The following is a 15,758-nucleotide window of genomic DNA, read 5'->3' on the forward strand; positions in this document are numbered from 1 at the left end:
ATACCTTATTTTGCTAATGAGATATGTCACATGGAGCTACATTAGAGACCTTGCTATTTTGGTTAATTCATCATCATTGTCATTTATCATTATTAGTCTCTTGTTAATTTGTTACCTCATCAGTGTTTTTAGATTTTTTTCTTCATTTGAAAGCTTTTTTTCTTTTTTTTAACCAAAAATTGATATTTGCCACTTGATAATCTGCTTTGGGATTATTCATGATCCCAGACATGAAAGTAAATTTGAGTTTTTTGGTTATCACTTTATTTAGCATTATTTTATTTAGAGTGTTGGTTCATTTTCTCTCTTTTCCCCATCCGACGGAACTATTGTTCCCTTACTTTGGAAAGATGGCTAGGAACTGAGTTTTGAGATGGGCTAAATCCAGGTTACGCTACTTAGTAGCTAAATAGAACGGGCAGGTTCTTGAAATTCTCCGGGCCTCAATGTAAAAGTCTGTTCACTGCAGCGTTCTTGGGAAGAGAGGCTAAGGTAATAATACCTGTGGACATACTTGCTTAAAACTATGATATTTCTGGGGATTATTAATAGTCTCAGAGGGCACCTTCAACAATAGCTAGCTTTAACTAATTTCCCAGGCAATGACGCAAGGCACCCCACATACTGAGATGATCTAGGATGAGTTCCTGTATTCCTGCTGTATCTCATTATTGTGTCTTCTCATGCCTGATGGTCCCTGCTCTGTGTTCAGATAGCCTTAAGAGAAATGGAGTTACATCAAGGTTACATCACGAGCCTCTGAGAAAGTCAGGGGAAATTTACCTCTCTCATAAACGAGGTTGCTCTATCTTCAACAGATCGATAGCTTCCCCTGCACAGGATGTTCATTCCATGCATATTTCTCAAATGAACATTCTGCTTCTGCAATCTTGTAATCAGTCCGCAACCAGAGGATCAAGTACAAATTGCTAACCAACGCCAGGCTCTATTCACTACGCTATTCTATGAACAATGGAACTATAAGTCTGGGAGAGACTTGAAGTCAATCCCTTTGCCCTAACGCGTAATCACATTCGAAGCATCTAAGACAAATTATAATTTAGTCTATTCTTAAAGACCTCCCGAGGTGATTTTCCAACCTCTCTGAGGAACACATCCCAATATTTAGCAAATGATACTGTCACTGAATGCTCCTTTGTACCTCAATGAAATTTCTCATGCCTCAGAGTAACTTTTTTGTTATTTTTGTTTCTACCTCAGTCAGATGAGGTCATACTGACAACATACCATCTATTTGAGCTTATCACTGACCTTCTACAGCCCCTTTCACAAAGAGCTTCCTCTTGCCTGAGAGATGACATTCAGACTCCTCAGTGTGCCATCAAAGACCCAGTCAGAATCTGCCCTGGTTCTGTTTCTAGCATCTGTTCCTGACATGCCCCCTTCATGTATTTGTTGTTTAACTGTGTGAAAATGCTTTCCGAATCCAAGAATTTTGCGTTCTTTAACATGTCTTGGCTTCGCGCATACCAAAATGTCCTGGAGTGTCTCTTCTCATTTCTCCCATGGACTTTCACTTGCATTTCCGTAGTCAGCTCAAATGTTACCTCTTCTGGGAAGACCTCCCGCAGCCTCCAAGTGGGCATGACATTGCACTTTTGCCAGACTTCAGTTACAGTAGTTGGTTATTTCAGATGATGTTGTTTCTTGGGTGTTGGCTTGCTGTTCCTCACTTTTCTCTAGACTGTGAGGCTTGAAGACTGGGAATGAGTCTTCTTCATGTACTCTTTGTGTACAAAACGAACATGTAGTAACTGATTAATAAATGAGTGCAAGGAAAGAAGAGGGGAAGGAAGGAAGGGAGGGAGGATGGAAGGAAAGATGGGAGCAAGGAGGGAAGGGAAGAAGGAATGTCACAGTACTCTCCCTGGTTATCCAGGGAACCAAAAGGTTCTTTGCCGTACATCAAGAGGAATACAAAAACACGAAAGAGGGGCGCCTGGGTGGCTCAGTGGGTTAAGCTGCTGCCTTCGGCTCAGGTCATGTTCCCAGGGTCCTGGGATTGAGCCCCGCATCGGGCTCTTTGCTCAGCAGGGAGCCTGCTTCCTCCTCTCTCTCTGCCTGCCTCTCTGCCTACTTGTGATCTCTGTCTGTCAAATAAATAAATAAAATCTTTAAAAAACAACAACAACAACACGAAAGACCTGCCCAAAGCACCAACACATTAAGTATCTGTAAAATTTATCCTAATTCAAATTAGCATTATCAGAATTTGCTGAAGAACAATTGCAAGTATGTTCATCTCTTTGAGAAACGTCATAAGAGATCTCCATTTGCCATCCCTAATATGAAAAAAACTTCACAAAGCCAGAACGTCAAGCACTGATGTTATATTATCAAAGAGTGGTTTTCCCATTGGCCTTCCAGTACCCATCAGCAGGACATTATGTGAAAGCGTGTGGACGTTGGCCACCAGTCGCGCATCAGATGCTCACCATGAAAGCCGGTCAAGCAGCCTCCCAGTACCATCAGAGGCTCCAATGGCCAGAGCTCAAAGCCTGAGGTCTCCTTAACACAAAATGCTAGCATAGAATTGTGATATAAATATCCCGCACGCTGTCAAATGTGGTTGTTCTGATGTTATTAACCCATCAATAATATAAGAATGTCCCAGGGAAGATCAAGTGAATCACAGCTGGGAAGGAACCTGAGACTGTGTTGCTGTGTTTGTTACCAATTTGCAATTTGGTTCATTTGTGATTTGCTGTTCTGCTAGAATCTTCTCTGCATGATATACTGGTTGCTATTATTTCTCCATGGTTTTAAAGTCTTTCTATAGCCTGCCTGCCTCCGAAAAGGGTATGTTTTTGATGTCATTTAGTTGGGAGTTGAGGGAGTGCCAAAGGGAAAACAAAGGACTTGTGTCATTTACACACTGGAAAAATCTGCTGCCTCTCTCCACCCCCATTACTGTGACTTTCGGTGGCATGAATTAGATACTTCGGGGATGACCCTCTCTGGACCCATACCTCAACTTTCAAGTCATCTTTCAGGACTCAAGAGTGTTTCTTAAAGGAAGAGACGAGCTATAGGTCTTTTTAGTAATGGAGGGCGTATGGTTTCTTGCACACAAACTTTTCAAATAAGCAGGCAGTATTTCTCTTCCTTCTAAAATTGGCTTCTGAGAAGTTAAATGGAGGCTGCTTTCTGCTCTATAAGATCCACGTATTTCTTTTTAGGAATTGTGCATTGCTTATTTTCCCCGTGGAAGTAGTAGTACTACTATCTAGTTCTCTAATGAAGTTATTACTAAGGTTCAGTGATTGATTTCATGCATCAGTCATGACACTAGCTGTCCTATCTGTATTCGCAGTGGTTAAGAGACTTGGGTGTAAAGCCTCGGCTTTGGGTGCCTGGGTGGCTCAGTCCGTTAAGCATCTGCCTTCAGCTCAGATCATGATCCCAGGGTTCTGGGATCAAGTCCTGCACAGGGCTCCCTGCTCAGTGGGGAGCCTGCTTCTCCCTCTCCCTCTGCCTGCCGCTGTCCCGGCTTGTGCTCTCCCTCTCTCTCTCTAATGCTCTCTCTTCCTCTCTCTCTCTCTCTCTCTCTGTCAGATAAATAAATAAAATCCTTAAGAAAAAAACCCAACAACATAGCTGGTTTTAACAAGTGAGAATATCCATCTACCTCTTCAGTGTTTCAGAGAAGTTGGGTCTGGAATCCTTTTCATTTATCTATGTCAAATACGTCTCATCATCACTAAAATGTTTCTTAAGTTGTCTTTCTGAATCGTCCATGCTTCAGGGGAGCATAAAATCCTCTGCACAGGTGGCCTGTGTGAGATGAAACTCTTGATCATGAGGTTCTATCACACATGTGTATTTGTATAGTTCTTTGCATCTCTTTTCTGACTGTGTGGATTTCAGTTGGAGTCAATGTCTTCTAATGTCTGTCTACATCAAAATAGAATGGGTATACGGTATCTTTTTGAGATTTACAGGGCAGTTAAGCCCGAACAAATTTCTAGCGGAGGGATTGCAAATGGAAATTAATGTCAGTTTTCTCATTATCGCCAAATCAGATATTCTCAGGCTTTATCTGTTGTCTTGACTGATAGATGTGGGACTATATTTATGAGAGCTTTCACAGATTCACTCATGAACAGACTTTCCCTCCCTCAATCCTTCCATTGCATTAGTAGGACAGCATTGGTTGTAATTGACAGAAGCCCAGTTCAAACTAAAATTTTAGAAGTGGGGTGGTGGTGAGATTTTTTTGGTTCTTCTAATAGTCTAGGAATTCATTTCTTGACCTGCCTCTGGCACAGCTGGATCAAGGGAGTCATAACCTTGTCTGTAGGACTTGAGAACTCCCAATATGCCTCGGCCTGACTTTGCTCCATTTGGTTTCCTTCTCAAGCAAACCCTTGACCCTGTTGCTCTCAGCTTTGCTATCCGAATGGAAAGAGCTCTTCTCTTTCCCAGTCCTTCCAGGAAAAAGCCTCAGGTCTAGGTATGATTGCATGTGACTTGGATCATACCTGTTCCCATCCTAATCATCGCAGCTAAGGAATAGAAGACAGTGATTCACGAACCTAAGTAACATGCTAGTCCCCCAGGGATGGGGGTCAAGCACATTGTGAAAACACAGAAATTAGAGACAGGTCATCACCTCAAGGAATGATGGGGAGCTGTAACCAGAAGAGGAAACAAGCTGAGTGGTCATAGGACAGCAAGTTTCCACTGTTACCTTGTTAGGTCCTAAAGTCCCTTTACTGTGAAGCCTCCCACCTTGGAGATTTTCATCAGGATTTGGGAGTCTTAGCCAGGGAAGACAAGGCTGAGATCTCTTCTTTGGGAGAGACCCAGTAATTTTAGAAAGGTGTAAATCTGATTTTGCCCAAGACTCTTCTTCTAGCAATTTATACAGTTCGTGTCTAATTGTTTGCCAGTGCGATGGGGAGATTTGAATTCATCAGAAGGCTTTTTCACTATGCTGAAGTACCATATTTCATATTTTATTATTATTATTTTTAATTTAAGGGAGTAAATTAAACTAAACCCAGGGAGAGCAGGCCACAGGGAAGAAAATTGTTTTCCAAGAGCCTCTCCATACCAGTAGGTCCATATTTAATAATATTTAATGGCAGTTCATAAATTATATGCTGGGCCTCCTATTATGCAAAAATAGACATTTATTTAGGAATTCAACATGCTTTCAAGCAGGCATAGGCTCTCCTTTTGCTTTTTCTACTTTCTACCCTTCAGGAACTGGTATAGTTCCCTGAGTTTCCTGATTAGTAGCTTTCTGGACTTGACTGAAGAGACTTGATTTCATGCATTCATGTCATCTCAATAAAGGAAATCCGTGATATGCAGATCATAGGTTTTTAACTATTGTGCTTGGTAAACTTCTATGTATAAATGTTTAAACATCCAGGAACAATTAAACCATGATTCGAATTTGTGCTTCAAAATCTGTGATCTCAGATGCCCCATGACCCACCTTCTCAGCATTGCTTGGGTGGCGAGCAGAGATGTTGACACACCATCCTTGCTTGGGCAGAAATTATTCCCAGTAAGGAAGAGAACCCTACTGATGGTCCTTCCTGTGACTTAAGATGCATTAAATTGAAGACACAGCTTTTGCTGACAAGGATGTTAAGATTGAGGCAAGAATGGACAATTCATAGTGTCTCATAGGAGACAAAGAGCAGACACTTCAAAGAGGGAACATGCAGTGTCCCTGGGAGCATAGGTTGGTATAATCTCTTGCCAAGACAATTTATCAATAACTGTAAAAATTTGAAATGCATAATCTATAAACATTTAAAACAATGCCAGAAAAAGATAAGAAAACATTAAAACAATCACCTCCAGGTGGGGAAGGCATTTCTATGCACAACATAAAGCCTTTAACATCCGATACTTATAATTAGACTCTCTACAAATCCATTTTTCCGCATGATGGAAGAGTAAAGTCAAGGACAAATGGCAAGTTGTCATTTACAAGTCACACAAAGGGCTACTTTCCTTAGTTTACAAACATTTCTTACAAGTCAGTGAGGGGAACTCCAAACCAACAGAGGAAATAGACAAACTTGAAAAGTCAGATCACAGAAAAAGGAAATATAAATGTTTTTTTTTAACATGTTAAAATGGGGGGTGCCTGGGTGGCTCAGTGGGTTAAAGCCTCTGCCTTCGGCTCATGTCATGATCTCAGGGTCCTGGGATTGAGCCCCACATCGGGATCTCTGCTCGGCAGGGAGCCTGCTTCCTCCTCTCTCTCTGCCTGCCTCTCTGTCTACTTGTGATCTCTGTATGTCAAATAAATAAATAAAATCTTTTTAAAAAATGTTAAAATGAGTATTTGTAAGAAGAGATGTTTTATTATGGCATTATGTTTCTAATGCCATAATAAAATACCATTTAATTTCTCAGTTTGGCCAAGATCAAAAAGTTCCTTCATGCATTATGTGTATTCTGGTAAGGTGGGAGTTATGGGAAGACAGTCACTCCTAATAAATTTCCATTGGAATACGAATTGGTACAACCTCCAGAGAAGGTGATTTGGCTATAGTTACCATATTTCACAACATAGCTACCTTTTGCCCCAGTAGTTTTATTTCTAGAAATGTATCCCCCTTTGGACATACTTGTCCTTTTGCCAAATGATGTGTCTAGAAGATTATTTATTGCAACATTGTTTGAACTAGCAAAAACAAACAAACAGACTGGAAATAACTTACAAATCCATCAAAAAGGGACTGGCTGAATTAAATTATGGCATATCCCTCTACAGGGGTGAGAAAGCATGAGAGCCTCTTTACATGCTGACATATAGCCATATAGCCAAGATCCATGGCTCAGTGAGAAAAAGGGAAGGTGTAGAACGTTGCATTTCTTGACTTACAGATAAGAAGTAGGTAACAGAAGTGATGGAAAGAGAATGGCTTTCAAACAGTGGTATTCAGGAAGCTTACATTTTCCTAAATACACTGTTATACCTTTGTGCTGTTGTACTATGTGAATATACTCAATCTCTAGAAATTAATATAATTTAAAAAACCCAGTAAAATGCCTACATGAATTCATGAGGCAGTTCTACCACTAATAATCAATCTAATAGCATAGTTGATAATTGCAAATCACAGCCCAGCAGTTGCTCCAGTAGTCAGAGTGGTGGTCTGGAATGTCCTTCAAGACCTAGTATCTGGGGTACCTGGGTGGTTCAGTCAGTTAAGCATCTGCTTTTGGCTTGGGTGATGAACCTGAGTCTCAGGGTTCTGGGATGGAACCCTGCTTCGGGCTCTGGGCTCCATGCTCAGTGGGTAGGTTGCTTCTCCTTCCCCTTCTGTCCCCCACACTTGTGTTCTTTCACTTACTCTTTCTCTACCTAAAATAAATAAATAGGAGCACCTGGGTGTTTCAGTCATTAAACATCTGCCTTCAGCTCAGGTCAGTTCCCAGAGTCCTGGGATCGAGCCTCACTTCGGGCTCCCTCTTCAGCAGGGAGCCTGCTTTTCCCTTTCCTTCTACTGCTCTTCCTGCTTATGTTCCATCTCTGTCAAATAAATAAGTTCTTTAAAAAATTAAAATAAAATAAAATAAATAAAATATTTTAAAAAGAGGGAGCAGACACAGTGTTCAATTAAAAACTAAATGCCAAAGCAAACTACAGGAAAAACCTATGGTATATTCCCTTCATGGGAAAAAAGAAACATGTATATAAACAGTTAGTGTAGGGATGGGACATCCACGAGCATGAAAAGAAACACAGGTATTTAACAGTGATAGACTCTGGGCTTGTAGCCTGGGGGACTCTTGCTTTACAGTGTATCCCTTTATATACCCTATGAATTTTCAGTTCCCTTGTCAAGATAAAAATTAGTTCAACAAAAAGGGAAACATAAAGGCAAGGACAAACATGTAGTTTTATCAGTCTGTGAACAGCTGAATTGACCTTCTGGACCAAGAGAGGCATGCCAAGTTAAAAATCAATGTCAGAGGAAAAGCTGAGCTCACAATGTGTACGGCTGGAGTCCCAGAGACACATCTTTAATTCCAAAATGACCAAATAGACGTGGCAATCACAGATGATCAATGGCTTTCCATTTGGAGCAATGATAGGCTGAAATTTAAGAGATATTCAGCTGTAACAAATTCCTTTTCATAGAAAATGTTGTACTTTTTGTGGAATTTGGCAGATTAAAAAGAAAAATGTTAACTTTTCCATGTTGCCTGTTCCGGAAAATTCTGAAATATTCAGAACACAAGAAAGGCATGCAACAAGCACAAGGGCATTAAAGAAATTCTTGGGCAGATGTATCTGAATCCACTTCATATCGCTGATGTCCTTGGCGAGTGGGGGAGCCAACAGCTGGCTAAATGCCTCCCCCACTGCAGCTGGTCTAGGGATGTGCCTTAGCTTTCACTTTCAAGAGGAGGAGAGAGCAGGATGGTGGGAAGTGAGGGTCAGATGCCAAATAGAGGAGGGTCTGAAAAGCACTCTGAGCCTACCTGCAGCAGGAGCACTCCATTTGGGGGGAAACCCAGAGATGAGGGTCCCACCTCCAGGTATGAAAATAAGAGTTCGGGCAACATTTGCTGCACGTCAGCTGTCATTTTGTCACTTGGGTAAAATTCTTGTCAGTCAGAGCTTGTTCGTGCTCCCTCTCCTGTGAGAGAACTGTGTCCAAGTCTGGCATTCCTAAGAGGCATGAAATAGGGACACGTCCCCTCTTTAAATGTTGACCATTCCTCATATTACCTGCTCTTTTTAGTCATGAGTTTCTTTCCTTGGGCCTCTCCCATCCTTAGACTTTGACCTTCTTGTTCTAAGATGGAGTCCGACCACAGATTCCTCGACTTCTAAGGTGAATGTGTGGGACCATCCTGCCCCACTTCCATTCTTTCTTCTTCTCTGAGCCTTGGGGAGCCATCTCCTTCTTCTTGTTCAGTCTGTGTAGTTCGGGTAGTAGACCTGTGAGTGCCCCAGTACCCCTGGGCCACAGTGATTGGTTTATAACCAACTGATCTTAGCATCCTGAGAGACTGTATCTGGGACATGTTCTTTCCCATTGAATTTGAACTGAGCAGGATGTGAGCTGGATCAGTCAGGCTGTCCCACGTGGGGTCTGAAGGTGAGGGGCGCACCCCTGATAGCAGAGCCAGAGATGCAGAGAGACCAGATCCACAGGCACTGTGTGATGGGTGAACCTGGCCGGGTCCAAAGCCACATGGATGTTTTGGCTCTAAGAGTCCCTGAAACCCAATTCCCTTTTCCCCCTCCTGTTTCCTTAGGTGGGATTGGGTTTTCAGTCATCTGCAGAAGAGGGAACTCTGGCTAACATCCCTCCTGTGGGGATAATCAGAGTCCCAAATGTGGGTCTTTACTTCTTCCTGTACACCTTCATCTTTGTTAGCTCATGGGTTCTGCCAGCAAGCCTGTACAATAGTCAGGACAGTATATATTAAATTCCATTTATATTAGGGGGCATTGAGGCTCATACAAGTTAAATGACTTGCTTGGGATTATAGCTGGTAAGAAATAAAGCCATGACTGACCCTTCTCTTGGGCATTGCTGGCCTGTAAGCTCTGAGGCCTTCTATTCACCTCAGAAGGTAGGCACTGGGGGCCCTGCAGGCTCAGCCTGAAAAGTGTCTGAGGTGTGGGTTGGGGGAAGCAGAAAAAGGAGCCTTCTGCTGATTAAATGGGAAACAACCTGCTTCTCATCCCAAACAAGGGCCAGCGTAGAGGTTGGAAAAACCTCAGAAAGAAACCATACCCAGGTAAGGTGGGCACCAAGGGGCAAAGCCATGGACAGGGAGGCTGAGGGAAAGTGAACTTCCTTGGCCGCAAAGTGGGCTTGGGGGAAGGAGGGGAGGGAGAAAGCACAGGTGATGATATTTCCGCGACTCTGCTGCCATCCTTGTGAACATCTTCTCAGATGGGAGCTCCATGCCCTGCGGCTTGCCACTCAGAGCTCCTGACCTGGTTCTTCCACATCCTGACTGTCCCCTCCCCTGCACGCCACTTACCTCATCTTTGCCTGGTGTCTCCTGTGCTCAGGAATGATAGAAACATTAGCATGCATGATGGTTACAAAAGAATGGAATAGGAATTATTTCCATGTTTCTCTTTTGTAAAACCAGAGGAAGGAAGCCATTTTATGTATTACAGCAAGGTGAAATTCCTGGATGAGGTTTGAAATCTTCTCTCTGCATTTATCACTGTCTTTGGGACATGGGGGATTCAGGACCTCAGGCACCAACCTAATTTCAACAGCTGGGTTAGAGAGTGAAGTGGAAGCAGTGCTAGGTAGCATGTTCTGTAAGGAAGATCTCTATTTTTTTTTCTTTTAAAAGATCACCCCCACTGCATAAGTGATCAGCGTTGGTTCAGAATTTTGTGGGGGCCCAGAGGAAGCGGCAGGGTCAACGGTGAGCTCACCCTCCCTTCCCCTCCCACACCTAACCCCTGCTGACCCCTCCAGCAGCCCATAGTGTTTCTTCTTCAGGATGTGGCAGGTAGTTTGTCACGCTGATCTTAATCAGATCACTGTGTAATTATGGAGGGACTGTCAGGGTATTTTCGGTTGTCATCTCCTAACAAAATGCAGATCGCGTGGCATGTATACATAGAATTACTCTGTAATTCAAAGTAAATTGACATTTAATTTCAATTTAATTACACAGGAATTACAGACATGACAGATACAGTCTAATTAGGAAGCCAAAGTAGAAGAATCTGTTTATGGAATGAAAATCCATATCGTGTCACACTTTCAACAGAATCAAAATAACTCCTATGCATTTTTGTAGAGCATATGTAATAACGAGCATGGCCCTAAGAATTAAAGCCATAATTCTAGCCCATCTACTGGTACCTCTATGTATTTCCTCCCTTGCTCTCACTCTCTCTCTCTCTGTCTCCCTTTGACCCTCCATGTCTTCATCCTTGCACTGACTGAACGTGCTTCCTGGGGCCCCCATTCATCAGGCTCTGTACTGGACCCAGGTGTGGAAGGCCAAGGGAAGCGAGACAGTGTTGTTGCCTTGTGGGGTTTACTCTACTCGTTCTATCCTCTTCTTCTAGGACCTCTCAAGCAGGCCACCGGGCAGCTACATGGGCAGTGGGCCCAGAATGCTTGGCTACACATGCCGGGACTCCTCAGGAGGCAACCATGTGGGGAGGGGCAGGAGTACGTGGGAAAGAGTGCTGAGCCCATTTTGTGGTGGTTTTACCCTCAGGATGGTTTCGCCTAAACTCGGGGTCTCCCTCGCTTTCTCTTCTCTTCTGGTGGGTCTTTGTTTTTGTTCGTTTATTATTTTTTTCCCTGCTTCTCATCTCTGAGCTCGTACAAACTATGTGATAGTCTGGCCAAGTTCTTGCCTTCCCAAAACCCAGGTCCATAAACCTAATGGGACAGTAGAACTCTCTTTCCAACTCACTAATGTTCTTTAACCTAGCTTGCTTTTGTTGTCCCCGATCCTTCTTACTCACTTATTGTGATAATGCCGACCATGGATATAATACTTGACACTTTGTAATAGGCTCTCCCTTACACTATCTCATTTGATCCTTCAGCACAAGTCTGTGAAGAAGTCAATATTTCTATTATATCCAGTTTACACATGGGGAGTTCAATAACCAGACTTTCATCCCCTCCTGTGGCTTATTTGCCAGAGTACTGGTCTCAGACTCAACTCTTCTTCTTCCTTTTTTCTTTCTTTTAAAGATTATTTATTTATTTAAGAGAGAGAGAGAGAGATCACAAGTAGTCAGAGAGGGGGAAACAGGTTCCCTGCCCAACAGAGAGCCTAATGTGGGGCTCGATCCCAGGACCTTGAGACCATGACCTGAGCCGAAGGCAGAGGCTTAACCTACGGAGCCACCCAGGAGTCCCAGACTCAACTCTTTTTGATGCCAACTTGGTTCTGAGGCCATCAGCTTCATGTCTTGCATTCATGACCCTTTACGTTATTCCTCCTGTTAGCTCATCTGTCACCTTTAACATATAACCGATGCAAATTTATTTATTTATTTATTTACATTTATTTTCCCAATTTTTAGTAACATGGGTCATTTTTCTTTCAAATATGAAAATAATTTATTTTTTTAAAAGACTTTTCTTTATCTCACAGAAAGAGAGAGAGCACAAGCAGGGGGAGCGGCAGGCAGGGGGGAGAGGGAGATGCAGGCTCCCCACTGAGCAGGGAGCCCGATGCAGGGGCTCTATCCCAGGACCCCGGGATCATGACCTGAGCCGAAGGCAGACGCTTAACTGACTGAGCCACCCAGGCGCCCCCTTAAATTCATTTATTTTAAATGAGGCCTTCACACCACTGCCTCAGTGGACAACTAGTTTCCCTTGGTAGAGAGAGGTCCCCATTCATCCACATAGGGCAGAAAGCGCACTTCATCTCTCAGTTGGAGGTAGTTACTGTGGCTTGGCCGCAGTTGTGAGCCTGACCCTTCCCTCAGCCGGAGCCAGAGGGGTGTGAAATGTCTACTACGACTCAGCAGAAACTTTGTCCTTGGTGGAGTTGGAAGCCCTGAAAAGGAACTGAAAATGAAAGCAGAGAAGAGTTTTCTCAGTGTGCACTCAAGATTTTTTCATGTTCTGTGTCTTTGTAAAAACACACAGATATCCCCTTTCTGTCCTGTTGTGATTCCCATGAACTCAGCTCTACTTGTGTCTACACAGAATACCCAGAAGGTCACGTCCCCTTTGTGAGGTGTCACCGACGGACACTCACCAACATAGCGTTTTTGGTGCTGCAGGACAGGCCCAATGGCCGCAGCCCCACACTTTTGGGGGGGAGGGTACGAGGGGATTATTCTCTTAGATTTCTTTTAGACTTTGTGCAGACTTGTGTCTCTTACAAAGAAAGGTACCTTATCGAAAAAACACAGGCATAAGAAAAAACGGGCTCCTCGAGTGTTCTGGAAACCTTCATGGGCTTCCTTCGCCTCCCCAGACTTAGATTTCAGCCTCCCGTCAGTTAGAAGGTCGGATTTGGTTTGCTTATGGGAAATGAAAGTCCCCCATGCTAAGAACTGGAGCATTTTGAGAAGGACATCAAGCATCTCCTTGAAAACACATCTTGATGAAATGGAAATGATGATATAAATGAATCAAACCCAGTGGATTAATCACATCATTAACATATCAGTCATCAACAAGTGGAGTTGATTAAAAAAAAAAAAGGAACTGCTCCCACACATATCTTGGAAATTCATACATTGTGCTACTTTAAATCGTTTCTAGAACCAAGCAGATGTACATAGACCAATAATAAAATGACAACAATCGGGTCCCTTATTGTAATTGCAGGTCTTTAGGTGAAGAATAGAAGTACATAAGGCTTCTTCTGCGGGACCACAACCACTGTTCCTGGGATCCTTACTCCTTGTTCAATTGCTGTCTTAACCTCGTGGAAATGAAGTCGAGGAGGAGGCGAGCCACTTCAGAAAACACACAAAAGATTCATCCTCACCTCGGAGGAGATAAAAATCTAAGGATGCACTGCTCTCCCTCTGCATTTTCATCAGTTTAGAAAGAGTGTGTGCAAACAACACATCTGCTCATGCAAGGGGTGAGCCCATCAAAAAGAGATCAGAGGCAATAAGAGCATCTCTGCCAGGTACAGGACCTGGGACTCTGCAAAGAGACAGAAGCATGGTGGATAGAGAGCAAGGAAAGAGCACATTTCCACAAAGTAGGAAGGGATTCACCATGTCATGCACCCCCTGCCTTTGGGATTAGGAAGGAAATCCATGCTTCTGCCCTATGCCAGGGCTGGTCCTGCCCACCTCTGTGCAGAGCATGGAGTCCAGGGCGGGGGAGGGGGGGCAGGGAGTGCCTCTCTCTGATACTGTCTGGTGCTGAAGGGCAAATTGTCAGTAGCGGGAACTGGGAGCTCCAAGAGCTCACCGTGGTGGTTCTGTTATAATCAGAACTGTTGAGTGGGTTTTTGTGGGATCTCCATAATCCCTTCTTACTTGGTAGCTTCCTCTTTTCAGACTCGCTCTACAGCTTGGTTACCCTGAAGAGAAGATGCCCCATTCTCTCTGGATCAGAGGCTCTTGCCTCCCTGTGTCTCAGTCCTCTTCAGGAAATATCCATCCATGCCCTGTGTCCTATTGCTGAAGAGACCAAAGTTCAGGGGGACCACCTGAGACACCTGCAGATGCTCTCCCAAGCAGTAAAGTGGAAGGTACTGCTGACCTCAGAGCTTGCTCCAGTCAAACACATCTGTGGGGAGGCTTCCACCATCTTCTCCTGGCTCCCAGTTTGAAACCCTTGCCAGGTCTGGTAAAGAATCTGATAAAGATAGTGGGATTAAGGTTTTAATGAGTATGATTGACCCAACGTGCTATCTCTCCCTATGGCCCCCATTCAGCACCCTCCTCCTGCGCCCCTAGATAAAAAGGATTTGCATTCCGAAGAAAGAACCAGTCATCTGAAGGCAAAATGATGTGTGATGGGTGTATGCGGGACACGAAGGCAGGCTGAGAAAACAATACGCACTTTGATGTCATAAACACACCACGGAAAGCAAAGTCGGGGCATTGACCTTGAAGTTGCACTCCCATTCTCTTCCTTGTATGGCAGCCACTACTCAGGGCACCTTTGCTTGCTGACCCTGGAATCATCAGCCCAGCATGGCACTCCTGGGAGTCACACTGAGTACTTGGGATTGGCAGGGAGGAGAGGCATTGTCAGCACTCCAGGTGCTGCTTGGTGAGGGAGGTCCTTGGAAGTTCACTCCAGAACTCCTCAAAGGCCTGGATAACTCTCCAGCTCCACCGAGAGAGTCCCCTATTAAGAAATCTCTTACACTGCAGGCGCCTGGCTGGCTCAGTCCATGAAGCATCGGACTCTTGCTTTTGGCTCAGTATGATCTCAGGGTCATGGGATCGAGTCCCTCATCTCATTCCGCATTCTGCTTTGGAATCTGCTAGAGATTTTCTTTTCCTTTCCCAATGCCTCTCCCGCTGGGTGCTCTGTCTCTCAGATACATAAATAAAAAGTGTGGGTTTTATTTGTTTGTTTGTTGTTTCTTTTTTAAGAGATCTCTTAAACAGTGTTGCCAATGATCCCCAGACCCTACTGAAAAATTGGATTCCAGTGGTGAGTGTGGTCCAAAAGGCCTGCTATGGGATTTGGGAAGTCTGAATTCTTGTTCCCATCCCTGCATTTATTAGTTGTGAAACCTTGGTCACGTTGCCTGACTTCTCTAGACCTTGAGTGTTTGGCCATTAACGTTTCTAACTCCATCACTGCAGTAGAGTCGGAAAAGAGAATAATGGAACTTCTGTCAAGGTTGTCTGAGGCTCAGAATGAGTTGCTGTATGTAAATATCTTGGGCAGCGTCCCCAGCACTTCACACATGTTCAATTATTCCTCTCTAGCTATTTCTAGATGTCAAAATCAGGTGCCGTGTAAAATTGGAAAGGTCTATTCTTGTGAATTCTCAGTCTCCCGAATCCAGTGGAAAACTATCAGGCCGGGTTTAAACCTATGTATTTCATACAGTGGAGGGTTTTTGTTTTTTTTTTTTAATGCCAAAATGAAAGTTTTACTTACTCCAGAACCTGATGGAAATAAAGCGAAGCCTGCAAGAATATTAAATGCTTAACCTGTCACTTTCTTGCTCTTGGGAAATATATATATATAGATATATATATAAAGAAACCCTGTGCATTGTGTTCTGTCATCCTGTGTCTATATATAATTAAAGATCTGTTTCACCATCCAAGATAATTTAAAGTTCAGGAGGGATAGATA

General features: G+C 43.6%; 1 long non-coding RNA gene across 1 annotated transcript in view; it reads left to right on the forward strand.

Moving 5' to 3' along the window:
* Positions 1-15,001, forward strand: part of LOC309861819 — a 137,269-nt gene extending 122,268 nt beyond the window's left edge. Inside the window, exon 3 of the long non-coding RNA XR_014310221.1 lies at positions 13,302-15,001. This is a non-coding gene — a long non-coding RNA (uncharacterized lncRNA). The remainder of the gene's footprint in view (positions 1-13,301) is intronic.
* The last annotated feature ends 757 nt before the right edge of the window (positions 15,002-15,758 follow it).

Source organism: Mustela nivalis, assembly GCF_964662115.1.
Source record: "Mustela nivalis genome assembly, chromosome: 3".
Classification (NCBI taxonomy): domain Eukaryota; kingdom Metazoa; phylum Chordata; class Mammalia; order Carnivora; family Mustelidae; genus Mustela; species Mustela nivalis.